The following is a 15,592-nucleotide window of genomic DNA, read 5'->3' as shown; positions in this document are numbered from 1 at the left end:
ATAATAGAAAGGTCCAATATATATATGTGTATATATATATGTGTGTGTGTGTGTGTGTGTGTTTGCATATGCAAACACACACACACACACATGCACATAAAATCAACCATGCACTTTAAAGATGTGAGATATAGGGGTGCCTGGGTGGTTCAGTCGGTTAAGTGTCTACCTTAAGCTCAGGTCATGATCTAGTGTTTCGTGGGTTTCAGCCCCACATTGGGCTCTGTGCTGACTGCCAGCTCAGAGCCTGGAGCCTGCTTCAGATTCTGTGTCTCCCTGTCTTTCTGCTCCTCCCCTGCTCATGCTCTGCCTCTCTTGGTCTCAAAAATAAATAAAAAACAATTAAAATTTTTTAAAAAGATATGAGATATAGCTTAATAGTAATAAATGTAGGAAAAAACTCTGGGGTATTTAGCAACAGTAAACACTAGGTGAGAAAGCAAATGGTATACCTTTGCTTCTAAGATGCTAAAGTGATCTTTAATACAAGGAAATGTTCTAGAAGAAAAATACCAATAGGTCTGCTATAGTTTACATTACTCCAACTACACCTGAAAAACTATTTTTAGTTAAGGACATTGCACAGGATATTGACAAACTAGAGTCCATCCATAAGAAAATGTCTGGGATAATATAGGGATATGAAGCAATGTCAGAGTAGGAAGAATTTATAAACATGGAAATTAGAATAGTGAGAAATCCAAGTGGGTCCAATTCCTGTCTTCAAATAGCTGAAGAATTGTTATATGAGACAGCAATAAAACCTGTATTACCACATAACCCAAATTAGGAGAAAATTCTCCATTGTTCTTGAAGAGAACAAAGGAGGAATTCATTGCCTGAGAAATTAATAACTTGTTTGTCTGTGAAGGTGTGATCATCAAAGATACCGCATGTCCACTTGTTTAAAATGTTGCAGAGAGGATTCAAGCTTTGGAGGGAAGCATTGAAGAGTCTTGCCTTAGTTCAGCTTGGGCTGTTATAACAAAAAGACCATAGGATGGGTGTTTAAACAATAAAAATGTATTTATCATAATTCTGGAGGCTATAAATCTAAGATTAAGTCTCCAACATATTCAGTATCTAGCGAAGGCCCACTTTTTGATTCACAGACAGCACCTTCTCACTTTATCTTCACAGGGTAGGAAAAGCAAGGAAGATTTCTGGGTCTCTTTTATAAAGATACTAATCCCATTCATGAAGGTTCTACCCTCATGACCTAAACACCTCCCAAAGGACCCACCTCCAAACAACATCACATTGCTGATTAGGTTTCAACATATGAAGTTTTGTAGGAAACATACACACAGTCTGTAACAGGTCACAAAGGTCGTCTATTCACTTTGAGTCTATATAAGCCCTGAGCCTTGGGAATTCAAAGACCTGAAAACTTGGGTGTGATCCTGGGCAAAACTGTGAAGGTAATCCATCTTATTTTTCAATACCCCTTTCTTTTGTTGGTATCTTTCACTGTTAACCTTTGGCTGTACAATAAACCCCACTTTTACCTCCTTCAGAACTAGAAGCTCAGGTCTCTGCTCACAGGCCTCAGGCTATGTTTTTTTTTTTTTCCTTTTTTTTTCCTCTAGACTTCTGTCCTAGTCTTTGCTATTCTCTTAGGTGCTAGCAATTCAGACAGTAATCCAAGCAAAATATATTGTAATGGGTTCATGGCTTTATCCAAGCAAATAAAATATTTGCATTCTGTCAGTGACATCCCCCATGCACACAATCAAGGGTTGCAAGGCAGTTCAGAATGAAGTCAAGCACCTGTGCTGATTTTAGCTCTTGAAAAGAATGAAGAATGAAAAGGAACTATTCCAAAGGATGAGGGCTGTTGAGAGAACTTTTTAAAATGTGCTTTTTCTAACATATTGCCTCTACCAATGAATCATAAACAAAATGGAAATCCAGAGATAGCATCAAAATATCTAGGGGAAGTTTGTGGAATCTTCATCAACAGAGGTCTATAAAAAGAGCATAAATTAACCTTTCTGGGATGATAATAAAACCTCTGGGTATTGTACTACTCAATCCCCTTCCAAACACATAATCTCATATCAGTGTTTGAAAACTCTGAGGTACGTAAAATGGGAATAATTATTCTTATTTTACACATGAGACACTTGAGGTTCAGAGAATTTAAATAGGTGGCTTACTTTTACTCTTGCCTAATTAGGGATAGAACCAAGAAAAAATAAATTCACATATCCTACAGTCATTGTTCACTGATATTTTCCATGATGATAATCTTTAAAGTTACACATGAAAATTTAATGAATTCTTACTATACACGTAGCCTTGTATTAGGGAATTTATTTATATTATCTCATTGGATCCTTTGGAAAGCACAATGATGTAGGTATTATGCCAGTGTTACAGCTATGGATGAGGCTCATTGAGATTAGTGATTGTCTTAGACTACATAATTAATAAATGACAGATACAGTGTTTTAAGCCAGATTTGTTTTAATATTATGTCCATACGATTTTCTCTTGAAAACCACCATCTGCAAGTTACATTGGTCATAGACTAAGAGGTTTTTACTTTTAAACTCTAATTTATAATTTGACCTTTTCTTTACAATAATTTGTTAAATTCACACACAACATTGATTTCTTATTTTGGAAACGCATATATCTTGGCACCAAAGATAGACACCTTTTGTTTTTAAATATTTAAAATAGATAATACATATGTAAAATAATTGAATATATGTTGTATAATATATAATACATATATAAAAGTCAAAGAATACTAAAGAGAATAGAGTGAAAATCAAGTTTCTCTTTCATTACTGGATCCCCTTCCCCGAGTCCCCTAACAACTCCATCCCTCATCCTTACTGTCTTCATTCCAAAAGCAACCACTCTTACCAGTTTCTGGCTTATCTACAGATATTCTATTATTTTAATCATATAATGTATGTATATGTGTGTGAATATATATATCTATAAATATAAATTTAAATATAAGTATGCAACTGTACATGATATATGTGAGCACATGAAAATATCTATGACAAAAGATAAAATTCTGAGAGGTGGAATTACTGGAGCTCATGGTATGTGCATTTTGGTATTGTGATAGATATTGTTAAGTTCTCCTCCAAAGAAGTAGTATAAGGTTAAATCCTACCAACGATTTTGTCAAAACTCCTGTTTTCCCACACCCTTTACAGCACAGTATATAATCAAGCACTTTAAATGTCAAAATTATAGGCAAAAAATGTCATCTTATAGTTTTAATTTGTATATATTTTCCTAAAATTGATGTGTTTCATTTCATATGTTTAAAAGCCATTTTCCTTTCTCTGAGTTATTTAGAAGTAGCTCTGCTTATTTTTCTTTCTTTTTTAATGTTTATTTTATTTTTGTGTGAGAGAGCACGAGCGTGGGGAGGGGAAGAGAGAGAGGTAGTCACAGAATTCAAAGCAGGCTCCAGGCTCTGAGCTGTTAGCATAGAGTCCAACACCGGGCTCGAACTCACAAACCGTGAGATTATGACCTGAGCTGAATTCGGATGCTTAACCGACTGAGCCACCCAAGCTCCCTTCTGCTTATTTTTCTATAGGGTTGTTGGCCCTTATTGATTTTCAGAATTTATGATATAGTAAGGAAATAGTGCCTTGTCAGAGGTGTATTTTACCTTCTTTTTCACCCTGTCATGTGCATTTGTGTCTTTATTTATGGTACATTTTTCAATGCATACAATTTAAAATGTTATAAAGTCACATTTACTTAATTTTAGTGGTTTTTGGGTCTTGTTTACTGCTTTAAAGAATGTAACCAGTCTAGGATTATTTAAATACATACCTTATGTCTTCTTCTAGATCTTTTGTATAACTGCCTTTAAAAAAAGCCAGGTTTGGGGGCACCTGGGTGTCTCAGTCGATTAAGCATCCAACTTCGGCTCAGGTCATGATCTCACAGTTCATGGGTTCGAGCCCCAGGTCGGACTGTGTGCTGACAGCTAGGTCAGAGCCTGGAGCTTGCTTCCTATTCTGTGTCTCCCTCTCTCGACGACCCTACGCTGCTCACGCTGTCTCTATCTCTCTCTCTCAAAAATAAACAAAACATTAAATTTTTTTAAAAAAGCCAGGTTTGTTTGGGGCTTCTGAGTGGCTTAGTTGGTTGAGCATCTGACTCTTGATTTCAACTGAGGTTATGATCCTGGGGTCACGGGATCCAGCCCCATGTGCTGAGTGTGCTGAGTGTGGCGTCTGCTTAAGATACTCTCTCTTGATCCCTCTGTCCCTCTCCCCTGCTCTCATATTCTCTCTCTAAAATAAAATAATTAATTAATTAATAAGTAGCCAGTTTTGTGAATGAACTGTGACCAAACTACATACTCTGATCTCAAAGATACAGTATCTGAGTCATTTCAAATTTATAGCGAATGTTTAAGAAAAACAGTTAAAGAAATACATGCATGATGGATCAATCTTAATTCAGTCACTTATTAGGATAGACAGAGCTAAAATTTGTGAAACATAGAACCACAAGATAGACAAAGTAAACTTTGGTCAGAATCATGAATGTGGAAAGATATGGAGACAAAGAAAAGACTTCTTACGCGAATCATTAGAGAAAAATTGCATGTATATCTAATTGTAAATGATTGGTCCAATATATTGTTGAAAGATGCTGAAGGTTACGTCAGCTCAGTTTCTCTTTTGTGGTGTAGTGTGCTGCATCAGGATTGGGAGGGACAATAAGCATAGGATAGTGGGAATTCTACTACGCTCAAACTAATTTACTTCCACACGAAGAAGTTCATCCTGCTGACAGAACTGCTTTCCAGAGATAAAAGATCAAGACTCTCCCACTAAATTAAGGATACATGAAGTATGCATGTATTTCCCTCTGCTAAACTCTGAAGGCTCACCTTTTGGCAGAAATGATCCATTATGATTTATACAGACATCTATTTGTAATATATTAAATAAATGAGAGGCTGAAATTATGTAACTGATTCTCAATATATTTGCCAAACAATAGGATTTAAGAAAAGTGGATGCAGCTTTATTTCCCTAGGAAATTTCAATAATTCATTCATTAGATGAATACAAAACCGATTTTAATGCAATGTAACTGCTAGACAAGAAACTCAATCTCAGAAACATGAAGAATGCTGCTGCTTTATTTTCACATGTTAGATGGCCTCTCTAAGTCGTTTTTCTAAATATAGTTAAATTATGCATGATTTTTTCTTTAATCTTTATATCCATAGTAGCAATAAGATGAAAAATTGAGATTTATCTGTATAATTTTGCCATGTTATTCACCATAAAGATGAAAACTTAGTAGATCCACGAATGGCTAAAGTGTGCTAAAGCTGGATAAAGAATTTTTATTAATTTGCAACCCCTTTCTCGGTTTTAATAACCTGTCTGATTCCAAACAAAATGTAAGAAAGAGGTCAGATCACATACGATCAGCAAGGAATGGGAACATCAGTGAAGGATATATTCCACAAGAAGGCTCATTTTATTAGGGATTAGACCAGGCAAAGTTGTTAAACAGGTGAGGTATGTCTTTGTTGTCTGCCCTAGCATCTTTCATGTTGTCACTTGCTACAAATCTGTTAGTGTTGTTTTAAAATGTTAGTAGTAGTGAAGCCAAGTTTGGCTGTGACTAAAGCCGCTGAATTAACACCACCTTAAATCACCATATTTTAAATATATAAAAACACAGAGCAAAAACAGCAATATTAATTCACAGACTCAGTTAGGAAATAAGACCAGGATCTTTACAATAAAATGCGGTCCCACAACTTCTTACCTTTATGACCTCGGAAAAGTACCTAAATCTTTATGATGCTCAATATCCTCCTTTGTTGAATAGGAGTATTATCTCACAAGAATGTTCAGATAATTAAATTAGAAAAAATGTAAAAATTGCCTAAATTGCTTAGTGTATAATATACACTCAATGAATGCTAACTATTGTTGTTTGATGATCCTTCCTTTAATGCTGTGCTATGTGCATGTCTAACCCAGTGACTATGACACAGTGGGTACCCAATAAATGTTAGTGAAATCTGAAAGACATGTGATTACTTGTTTTATGCTAAAATATTAATGACATACCAATTTAGTTTATTTGTTTTGGATAAAACATTATTTTCTTTATTTATGAAGGATGAATTCCTTTTTTTTTTTATAGAAGAATTTCTGTGGATGGTAAAACCTTAACTGAACCCATGAGTTACTAATAGTGTACATTCTAGATATATAGCTGCGAAGAGAAATTATTTAAGATCAAGAGAGATTGCAGCACCTGGGTTGCTCAGTTGGTTAAGCCTCTGACAGGTCATGATCTCATGGTTCATGTGTTCGAGCCCCATGTCCAGCTCTGTGCTCTGTGGAGCCTGCTTGGGATTCTCTCTCTCCCTCCTCCCTGCCCCTCTCTGCTCATGCTCTCTCATCTCTCTCTGTCTCTCTCTATCTCTATCTCTCTTTCTCAAAATAAATAAATAAACTTAATTTAAAAAAAATCGAGGAAGCTTGCTTTCATCAGATCCCTGCAGGAGCCTGTGATCAGAAAATAGAATCACTGTGGTTAGGAACATGGCCTTTGGATTAAGAATGATTTGGACTCAAGTCCTGGCTTCTCTTATGAGAAGCCTTCTCGCTATGTAACCTTTAGTAAGTCACTTAATATTTCTGAACTTCAGTTCAGAACTCAATACATTTTATTTTTATTGCTCTTATTAGTTGAGATACAATATTGTCTTTAACATCACCTTTAAATACAAAGCACACAAATTCTGTACTATGAACAACTCTACACCAAATGGATCCAAATGGAAGTAATAACACTCCAAAATCTCAGTAAAATAAATGGAAAACATCTCAATTAAAGCACAGATATGAAGTGCTGTATATCTGCATCTCTGTGCATATAGAAACACATCTTCTGAAGCCCTTCATAAGAAGTTGTATAATTGTGCATTTTCAAATCATGGTAAATGCATTTCCTGATAATAACCATAGGTAGAATTTGGTATAGAAAGGTGAGGGCATTTTTAAAAACATAAGACTCCTTTCAGACATTCCTAGTAATCTGAGATTCTTTTACAAATGTCACAGGATATGTTATCTAACAAAAGCAAGTACCAAAAGAACCCTCCATAACTGTATTCTTTCTGCCTTGGTATAGTCAGAAATGAACTGTAATTTAAAACACATACATTTCATGCTCACTTCGGCACCACATATACTAAAATCGGAACGATACAGAGATTAGCATGGCCCCTGCACAAGGATGACATGCTAATTCGTGAAGTGTTCCATATTTTTAAAATAAAATGACCAAGGTCTCAACAAGAGAAACCAAGAGATACCATTCAAAAAACACTCTCGAAAAGATAGGCCCTGGACAGTCAAAGAATCTTCTTGGGTACGTTCAAAGGTGCAGAGAACATAACAAGTCTTTAAAACTAACAAGAGAAAGAAAGCTAAACAAATGACGAAACGAAAGAGTTCTCCTCCAAAGAAATTCCAGGAAGAATTGACAGCTAAAGACGTGCTCAAAACAGATATAAGCAAAATAACTGAGGAATAATTTAGAAAAATAATCATAAAATTAATCGCTGGACTTTAAAAAAGCATGGAAGACATAAGAGAAACTAGGGCTACAAACACCATGGAGCTTAAAAATAGTTATGATGAATGAAAAAACGCGAAAAATGAGATACATAATAAACTGGAGGCGTCCAATGCACGGAATGAAGAGGCAGAAAGGAGAATAAGTGATTTAGAAGACACCATTATAGAAAAAGAAGAAACTGAGAAAAAAGAGAAAAACTGATCCAGGAACATGAAAGAAGAGGTTGACAGCGCAGCGATATGGTCAAACGCAACAATATCCATATCATAGGAATCCCAGAAGAGGAAGAGAGAGGGAAAGGTGCTGAAGGAGTCCTGGAACAAATTATAGACGAGAACTACCCCAACCTGGGGAAGGAAGTAAACGTTGAATTACAAGAGGCACAGAGAACTCCCCTGAGAAGTAATTTGAATCGATCTTCTGCACGGCATATCATAGTAAAAATGGCAAAATTTAAGGACAAAGAGAGAATTTTGAAAGCAGCTAGGGAGAAAAGGGCCCTAACATACAAAGGGAAGCCTATCAGAGTGGTGACAGACCTATCTACTGAAACTTGGCAGGCCAGAAAGGAATGGTAGGAGATCTTCAAGGTGATGAACAGAAAATTTATGCAGCCAAGAATCCTCTATCCAGCAAGCCTGTCATTCAAAATAGGAGAGATAAAAGTCTTTCCAAATAAAAAGAAATTGAAAGAATTTGTCACCGCTATGCCAGCCCTACAAGAAATCCTGAGGGGTACGCTCTGAAGGAAAGGTTGCAAGGAACAAAGATACCAGGGACACCACCAAAAGCATGAACCCCACAAAAGACACAAAGACTCTACACCCACATATTTCAATAATACTGAATGTAAATGGGCTGAATGCTCCAATCAAAAGACATAGGGTAGCAGAATGGATAAAGAAAACAAAATCCATCTATATGCAGTCTACAATAAACTCAGTTTAGACTGGAAAATACCTTCAGATTAAAAGTAAGGTGATGAAGAAAAATATATCATACTACTGGAAATCAAAAGAAAACTGGAGTAGCTATACTTATATCAGACAAACTAGACTTTAAGTTAAAGACAATAACAAGAGATGAAGAAGGGCATTATATAATAATTACAGGGCCTATCCATCAGGAAGAACTAACAATCATAAATGTCTATGCACCGAATATGGGAGCATCTAGATATTTAAAACAATTAATCACAAACAGAAACAATCGTATAGATAAGAATGTGCTAATAGCAAGGGACTTTAATACTCCGCTTACAACAATGGAAAGGTCAACCAGACAGAAAATCACTAAAGAAATAATGTACTTGAAAGACACATTGGACCAGATGGACCTGACAGATATATTTAGAACTCTACATCCTGAGGCCAGGGAATTCACTTTCTTCTCAAGTGCGCATGGCACATTCTCCAACATAGATCACATACTGGGACGTAAAGCAGCCTGACATAAATATAAAAGCATTGAGATCATGCCATGCATAGTCAGATCATAATGCTTTGAAACTTGAAATCAATCACAGGAAGAAGTCGGGAAAACCTCCAAAAACATGGAGGTTAAAGAACACCTACTAAAGAATGAATGGGCCAATCAGGCAATTCGAGACGAAATTTAAAAATATATGGAAACAAATGAAAATGAAAACACAACAATCCAAAATCTATGGAATGCGGCAAAGGCAGTCCTAAGAGGAAAGTACATTGCAGTCCAGGCCTATTTCACTAAAATAGAAAAAGCGCAAGTACAAAATCTAACAGCTCACCTAAAGGAACTGGAGGCTGAGCAAGAAGCACACCCTAAACCCAGTAGAAGAAGAGAAATAATAAAAATCAGAGCAGAAATAAACAACATAGAGACCAAAGAAACAATTGAACAAATCCATGAAACTAAGAGCTGTTTTTTTGAAAAAAATAAACAAAATTGAAAAATCTCTAGCCAGGCTTCTCAAAAAGAAAAGGGAGAGCACCCAAATAGACAAAATCATGAATGAAAATGGACCTATTACAACCAACCCCTCAGAAATACAAGCAATTTCAGGGAATATTATGAAAAATTATATGCCACCAAATTAGACACCATAGAAGAAATGGACAAATTCCTAAACACACACTCACTACCAAAATTCACGCGGGAAGAGATATGAAACCTGAACAGACCCATAACTAGTGAAGAAATAGAATCAGTGATCAAAAGTCTCCCAACAAATAAGAGCCTTGGACCTGATGGCTTCCCTGGGGAATTCTACCAGACGGTTAAAACAGAATTAATACCATTACTTCTCAAGCTATTCTAAAAAATAGAAAGTGAAAGAAAACTCCCCGACTCATTTTATGAAGCCAGCATCACTCTGATTCCCAAGCCAGACAGAGATCCAGCAAAAAAAGAGAACTACAGGCCAATATCCTTGATGAATAGGGATGCAAAAATCCTCAACGAGATCCTTGCAAATCAAATCCAGCAGCACATAAAAAGAATCATCCACCAAGATCAAGTGGGATTCATTCCTGGGTTACAGGGCTGGTTCAACATTCGCAAATCAATCAATGTGATACATCACATCAATAAAAGATAAAAACCAGATCATCCTGTCAATAGATGCAGAAAAAGCATTTGACAAAATTTACAGCATCGCTTCTAATAAAGACTCTTGAGAAAGTCGGGATAGAAGGAACCTACTTAAACATCATCAAAGCCATCTATGAGAAGCCTTCAGCTAACATCATCTTCAATGGGGAAAAACTGAGAGCTTTTCCCCTGAGATCAGGAACACGACAGGGATGTCCACTCTCACCACTGTTGTTTACCATAGTGCTGGAAGTCCTAGCATCAGCCATCAGACAACAAAAGGAAATCAAAGGCATCAGAATTGGCAAAGAGGAAGTCAAACTTTCACTCTTCGCAGATGACATGATACTCTACATCGAAAACCCGACAGACTCCACCAGAAGCCTACTGGAACTGATTCAAGAATTCAGCAAATTTGGGGCGCCTGGGTGGCTCAGTAGGTTAAGCGTCCGACTTCTGCTCAGGTCATAATCTCACGGTTTGTGTGTTCCAGCCCCGCATCAGACTCTGTACTGACAGCTAGCTCAGAGCCTGGAGCCNCTCTCTCTCTCTCTCTCTCTCTCTCAGAAATAAATAAAACAGGGCACCTGGGTGGCTCAGTCAGTTGAGCGTGCGACTTCAGCTCAGGTCATGATCTCACGATTCGTGGGTTCAAGCCCGGTGTGAGGCTCAGTGCCTGGAGCCTGTTTCGGATTCTGTGTCTCCCTCTCTCTCTGACCCTCCCCTGCTCATGCTGTCTCTCTCTCTCTCTCTCTCAGAAATAAATAAAACATAAAAAAATTTTAAAAAACAGAAATAAATAAAACATTACAAAGTTTAAAAAATAAAAAAAATATTATTAACTTTTCATCCTAGATATTGACCATTTAATTTATTTATATTTATTTATTTTATAGGTTTTACCAAAATAATTTCATTTCAAAATAATATCTAACAAATACGTATTTTCTGTTTTCTTCCTAGCATATACACAATTATGGTTGCTTAATATTGGACACATACTATTTTAAGAACATCATGACAATATTCCTTATTTTCTTGTCTTTGTTGAACCAAAATTATTGTTATTTTTTCAACCATTCTTTCCTCAGTTCCAGAAGTTCCATGTATGCAAATGACTTTTTGTATTCTTTTAACTGCAAATATAACTGCTACAGAGTTATAAATACCTTTATTAATCCAGGCTGATCTTAAGGACTGGTTGTGAAATGTTCAGTAACAGGGATAGAATACATTGTTTTTCAATATAGAATACGGAATCTCTTTTCCCCAGTTATTTCTCCATTTGAAAGAACTTCCATGCAAAAATGAATTACCAAATGTTTGTTACGCTCTTCCAATTGGTTAAAATATATAACATTGATTAAAATTGGATTATGCTTTGCTAGAAATGTTCTCACGCTGTCATAAGGATATGACAACCATTTTTCATGACCATAATTCAATAAACCTAGTAAAGATTCAGAGGTTTCATCTTTCAACTTTCTGGATTTTATGAATGTAGTTTTTTTTTTTATTATCGAATGGGTTAGACATAGTCACATTTATTGGGTTTGAGTTGTAAATTTAATATGAATAATTTTCTTTTTCTGTTCCATTGTTTTGGTCAGTAATTAAGTTTCCATATAGAAAAAAAATAAGAATTACATCTGACCTGTTGAAATTGTGAACTTGATGAGAATATATCCTTGTTCAAATTCGTTGTTTTATGAGGAATTAACTTTACATCAAATAAAGAATATGTAATGTTCTGTCCTGTTAATGAATTCTGTGGGGTAATGCTCAACAAAAGTCTGCTCACTTTCATTGTTTCTATTTTTTTTAAATACTAAAAACACAATATCCATTTATTTTTTTCTTGTTTTCTATGTTCCACCTTTACATTGTCAGTTTTCATTATCTGAATATTTCCTCACCCTCATAAAGTATTAAAACTACAGTTGTATCAAATACACAATTTGAATATATTTTCAGCAAAAATGCAAATCTAGCTAACTATAAACATCAACAATTAAAATATTTTGTTTTTATTTTTTTCTAAAATATTAAAAATAATGTATTGAATGTAAAAGACAAAGTATGAATTATAATTACTGAATGTCAAAGTTAATAGTTTAGTTATTAAAATGAATTTGATATACTTTATTTTCCAAAATTCTAAATCTTATAAATTATTTTATAAAGAAAACTTGTTTGTTTAAAAAGTTGTTTCTTTTAAATAGTTTATTGTCTGGTTGGTTTCTATATAACGCCCAGTGCTCATCCCCATAAAAAGTTGTTGCTAATACTTATCTAGTTGTTAAAATAAAGAATTGATATCATGCTTGATTCCCATAATGTCTACATATATAAATATATGAGTGATATGAATTGTTAAACAGTATAAAATTTTGTTACTCAGCTGTTATATATGCATACTGTGGGAATCATTAGTACCTCTACAATCATGGATGGGAACACGAAGAGAAACAAACAAAAATGCATGTTCAGTACCACTAAGAAATTATTCTGTGTTATGCAAGAATCTATGCCACTTATAATATCTGAGAGAAATAATGTTACAAATTAATTTACCGTTTCACTTACCTCTGTATTTTTTCTGTCTAAATTCTTGTCACGCTCCAAAGTAAGGCTTATGTCCAACATTGATACAATCCACAAACCTTTAAGTTATTTGAATGCAGTCATCATTTGGTTCAAGGATAGGGTATAAGGAATGTGGAGGAGAGTGTCCCTGGGATCACAATAGTGCTAGCTCTAAGAGTGGATTTTGGAGTCATTGTATGCCAGGACTGAGAACTGGATCTTGAGTGATAGAAAGGTTCATGTATTCTTTAATAAATTTCTTTTTGTGGTCTGTATATATATGATATTCTATAGCATAGATCCCAACAAACTTTTCTATTACTCAAGATCAGGTACAGACATGGAAATATCCACAAGAACAAGAATAGGAGGGCCTGTTTCTTTTTGTTTAATCACCAAAGAATGTTTTCCAGGATGCTCCCAAACAGACTCTCTCAGGTCTCATTGCTCAGAAGTGCATTATATGCCTATAATTAGACTGATCACTCACCAGGAAAATTCCATCACTAATCTTACCTAGATATTGTCTTTCATCACCTGGATTAGAAAAAGCACTGACTTTCTTTAAATATAAAAGCTCAAGAAGGAAATTTATACCTAAACAAAAATCAGGGTTTTGTTAGACAGGAGGAAGAAGAAGGCTGGATTGTTGTTGGATATGTAATCATCAATGTCTACTATAGTGCCTCAGAACATTTTTGAGTACTAAATAAGGCAAAGTATATTAAAATATTTGGCTTATAACGATAAACAAACTAACTTAAGACTCCTAATAGCAGAATTAATGTTCATGAGAAAAGCCACTGAAAATTTCTCTAGCATGATTATCCGAAATGATTATGGGAATAACATCACACCAGGTACAGAGAAGTTTTATACAATGTGGAGGATACACCACAATTAATCTAATTAAGCTTCATTCTTGATTTTAATTATTCCCAGTCTCTGGGCACTACGTTGGAAAATAATATCCAGTAAGCTGAATGCAAAATGAGCAAAGCCTGAGACCAATATGTTGAATCTGATTATGTGTCTTAAGCAAGTCAGTATTCATGGGCTACTGACATGTGTATATGTGCATTAAGACCATTTTATCATTAATGTATCTACATTCCCCTCTCATTCAGTGACTTTTGGATAAACCACGCATTAAATAGATGTATGCAATTATCAGAAAAAAATTGCTTGTTCTGTGCAATGGAACAAGAAAACCATTGAACTAAGTTTCAGTGATGTTTAGGTCATATGAGTATGCTGTGATAGTTCATATAAGTCATAATGAGCAAAACTGTCGTCTAATAACTGAGGCTGGTAAAAATCTTCCCACAAGCTCTATCTTGGATACATAATAATTATATATTTTCTTTTGACTCCTTAGAGTCATCAGAGAAGTAGAAAGCAAAAGGCAGATAACCCACAGATTTTCTGAATTTTCTATGCTGAATGATTTGAATACGAACACAAGTACAAAAGGCAGGAATTTTGCAACTTTAACCTAAAATTTATCCTGTCCAGTTTCTTCATTAATGAAATTGAATTCGGAAAATTGCTTACATGACACTTGCAGAATAGGGTTTTGGATTAGAAGGTGAGTATGTGTATTGCACAAATAATAATTATGTATTATATAATATAAATTATGCTATTAAATATTATTTATATAACTAACTTCTAAACTCTGAGGATACAATCTTTCTTATGTGGTAGCCGAAAAGTTTTAATCTGACTTCAGAAACAAAAGATGCCCAAACATTTTCTCAGCCCAAAGTTGCAAATGCAATTCAATGTTCTTTATTTTTTTAATGTTTTATTTATTTCTGAGAGAGAAAGAGACCACGTGAGCAGGGGAAGGTCAGAGAGAGAGGGAGACACAGAATCCGAAACAAGCTCTAGTCTCTGAGTTAGCTGTCAGCACAGAGCCCGACGCAGGGCTCGAACCCACAAACTGTGAGATCATGACCTGGGCCGAAGTCGGATGCTTAACCGACTGAGCCACCCAGGCGCCCCACAATGTTCTTTATTCTTGAGAGAGGTTTATAATAACAAATAAACTTTAACATCACTGTTGGTTACTAAATAAATAAATCATCTTCTAAAAGCATTTATCTGAACTAAAGCAACAACAGTCTCTAAATCAAATAGGCTGAATGTGATGACTTCTCCAGCATATCCTGGGAAAATTCCAATAAAATTAATCTTCTGGAAAGTAGCTCATTTTTGTATTTTCCAAAAAGTAAAATGTATAGTGCTTCTGGGTGAGTCCATTTTGTTAAAGCAGATATTATTGTTCATAATGTGCTAGCAGAATTAATTTTCATTGTTATGGTATGATTGCTTAATGGCTATTAAAAACCAGGTATGAGTCCCATACATGTCTTAAGAATTCAGTGATATAATAGAAATTAAAATATCTATAATAAATCTATATAGTAAATGTTAAATATATTTTTTTTCTTTTTTCTAAGGTCATTTAAATTGTGAAGGGTTTATTTTACTCTATTATTAATAGTTATGTAACTACGGTGAGGGAACAAAAATTTAGAAGCTTTTAATCTAAATTTAAAAACAATTTTTAATGTTTTATTTATTTTTGAGAGACAGCGTGAGCAAGGAAGGGCCAGAGAGAGAGGGAGACACAGAATCTGAAGCAGTCTCCAGGCTCTGAGCTGTCAGCACAGAACCTTACACAAGGCTCGAACCCACAAACAGTGAGATCATGACCTGAGCTGAAGTTGGACGCTTAACTGACTGAGTCACCCAGGTGCCCTTAGAAGCTTTTAACCTAAAATTTAAAGAAGTTACAAAACAAAAGTCAAGGCAATTC

At 35.1% G+C, this 15,592-nt stretch overlaps 1 non-coding gene across 1 annotated transcript; it reads left to right on the top strand.

The window, feature by feature from the left end:
- Positions 1–7,200: 7,200 nt before the first annotated feature.
- LOC120227568 lies at positions 7,201–7,304 on the top strand. The gene has a single exon (XR_005527283.1). It is a non-coding gene; the product is annotated as a U6 spliceosomal RNA (small nuclear RNA).
- Positions 7,305–15,592: the final 8,288 nt, after the last annotated feature.

Source organism: Hyaena hyaena, unplaced genomic scaffold (genome assembly GCF_003009895.1).
Source record: "Hyaena hyaena isolate Hyena2069 unplaced genomic scaffold, ASM300989v1 scaffold_2523, whole genome shotgun sequence".
Lineage (NCBI taxonomy): Eukaryota > Metazoa > Chordata > Mammalia > Carnivora > Hyaenidae > Hyaena > Hyaena hyaena.
The sequence above is the reverse complement of the archived record's forward strand: the minus strand, read 5'-3'. Positions and strand labels throughout refer to the sequence as shown.